This window comes from Camelina sativa, chromosome 4 (assembly GCF_000633955.1).
Source record: "Camelina sativa cultivar DH55 chromosome 4, Cs, whole genome shotgun sequence".
Classification (NCBI taxonomy): domain Eukaryota; kingdom Viridiplantae; phylum Streptophyta; class Magnoliopsida; order Brassicales; family Brassicaceae; genus Camelina; species Camelina sativa.
This window is the reverse complement of record NC_025688.1, coordinates 17474557-17477567: the sequence shown is the minus strand read 5'-3', so window position 1 is coordinate 17477567 and position 3011 is coordinate 17474557.

Here is a 3011-nt window from a genome sequence, read left to right as displayed (position 1 = left end):
TAAGGCAGGGTGATCCCCTTTCTCCTTACCTCTTTGTCATTGGCATGGATATCTTTTCCAGACTCCTCGACCTGAGATTTCAAGCGGGTCAGATTGGTTATCATCTGAGGACATCAAACCCGAATGTTACCCATCTTATCTTTGCGGATGATGTTATGGTCTTTTATGACGGCGAGTATTCGTCCCTGCAGGCTATTGTAAACCTACTAGACTACTTCTCCAATATCTTAGGTTTGGTCTTAAACATGAATAAATCTGAGTTAATTTTGGTAGGTTCTACCTTGGAGGATCAGAGAAGAGCAAACTCTATATTTGGGTTTCCCCTTGGCTCCCTCCCGGTTAAATACTTGGGGCTACATCTACTCCCAAATCCTCTCACAAGATCGGACTGTGAACCGTTGGTGCAAAGAATCAGGAGCAAGCTGCACTCTTGGAAAAACAAACACCTCTCCTATGTTGGGAGGCTTCAATTGCTTACATAGGTTATACAAAGCATCACGGCTTATTGGTGTGCGACTTTTATCCTCCCGGTCAAATGTATTAAAGACATAGAAAAGCTGTCGAATATTCTTGTGGTCAGGGGCTTCAGACACCCCCAAGACAGCTAAAGTTAGGCTGGAGGTTGGTTTGTACGCCAAAAGCCGAAGGAGGTCTAGGTCTTAAGGACTTACGAGTGTGGAATAAGGTTTTTGGTCTCAAGTTGATATGGCACTTATTCTATGCTTCGGGTTCCTTTTGGGTCGCTTGGTGTAGGAAACATAAGCTGAGAAGAAAATGTTTTTGGAGCCTCTCTTCTTCAAGTCAGGGGTCTTCTATGTGGAAAAAGTTGTTTAAGCTTCGAGACACAGCCATAACATTTCTCTCATGCAAACTAGGTGATGGGGAGACCTGCTCTTTCTGGTTTGATAAGTGGACTCCATTCGGAGATCTGTTTACTTTCCTAGGGCGTGTTGAACATCAACGTTTTGGTCTACCGTTAGACTCAACGGTGGCTAAGGCACGGACAAGCCATGGGTGGATCTTTAGAGGTGCTCGCAGCCATAACGCTGAGCTTCTCCTAAGCCACCTCGTAGAGATTGAGTTAAGTGATGGGAATAAGGATACTTATCTCTGGGCTAGACCTCAGGTGGATCCCCAAGATAGGTTTAGCTTTGCCGAAACCTGGACTCTCCTAAAACCCGCATTACATGAAGTCACCTGGCATAAGCAAGTTTGGTTTACAGGTTCCGTCCCTAAACACGCTTTTATCATGTGGATCTGTTGATTAGATAGACTTCCAACTTTGTCTAGGCTCAGAAACTGGGGAATGATGGAGGATGATTCTTGTTATTTATGTGAAATATACTTTGAGACAAGGGATCATCTCTTTCTGCGTTGTCCGTATGCTTATGACCTATGGAGGTGGTGTCTCGCTAAGATGAAGCTTCCTTTCATGGGGTTCAACACTTGGGAGCGGTTGCTACTTTGGTTACAATCTTCCACAAATGATCATAAATTGGCTACTCTGAAGCTCATAGTAGCACATACAGTTATCTACACTCTTTGGCATGAAAGAAATGCTCGCGTCTTCACCAGTCTCCGCACCCCAGTTGAAGGCCTCTTCCACCAGATTGACAGGAGGATTCGCGATGTCTGTCTAGCGAGAAATCACATCCCGAAGCTGCATGATCTTCTCTTGATCTGGTTTCGTTCTCTTTCCCCCTCTTAATCCTTTCTTATATTTTTCCTTTGGTTCCTTGTACCGGGCTTGTTCATTCCGGTAGTTTTTGTTGCTTTATAGCACCCATTAATTTCAATTATGTAACCTTTTATGAAGTTTATAATACCAGAAATTTTAAGAAAAAAAATATTCTTGGTATAAACATTAAAAATATATAGTAAAACTCTTTGTAAAATGAAAAATACTTTTTAAGACTTTTTGTGAGAAAAAGGAGTACGTGTGAAGAAAATTAAAACGAATATGTTTTTTTCACAGTGAAACGAATATTTATTTTTTGTAGTCGTTTTCTTATTGCTTTATTTAAACAATTTTGGTTCCACACATGAGTTATAAGACATGTCCATTTTATTTGGATATTCATATTTTTATTTTAACAATGGGCAGTGTGTTAATTCTTACAATTTAATTTCAATGGGCTCAAACATGTAATCGTATAGTATGACCTGAATAAGCCGAAAGATTTTTTTCTAAAATAAATTCTTAGTGGGTTGCACAAGAGAATTGTAAATAGAGTTGGGTAATCGGTAAGAGCCGAACACAATCAATAAGACAATATAGCATAGAGTTGGTCCACTTTTACTTTCTGGTACAGTTAATCACCACAGGACAAGCTAACTAGACCAACTAATCAATTATTCTTTTGCCATCAAGGCTTACAATATATATATGCGCACAAACTGCCGAAGCCAGTAGAAGACATAACTTGTGGAGTTCATCTACTTGATTAAGTGACGACTTAAGAAACTAACTATGTTAGCTCCTCAATTGAGTATCATAAAACAAAAATTACGAGTGGGATGAGCCAACGACATTACATCTTTGAGAAATGAGGCCATGGGTAAAAGTTCCTTTGATAATCAATTTTAACCCATTTTGGGATATGGTTGAGAGGAACTACTCAATTACATTACATCTTCGAGAAAATACTCTCTTTTACATTTTTCAATCTAATCATTGAATTCCACAACAAAACCAAAACGATTTGAAGAAAAAAAAACTATGTTTATTGCCAAATGTATACAACATACAACCAAAACTAAAATCGTAACACTATATGCAAAAGCGTGTGATAAAAGTAAATTAAGATTGTGGTACCTACGTTAAGACGGAAGCTTATACAAATTTTGGTTTCCACCAATTTGGGGTTAAGGCTAATGACGATTCCAGATAAGTTGAAAAAAAAAACATATATATATATATATATATATGTGCACCTGAGAAAACACTAATTAATTAATATGAGAAATACCTAAGACCAAAACTTGCAAATTATCTTAATTTTTTTAAAAAT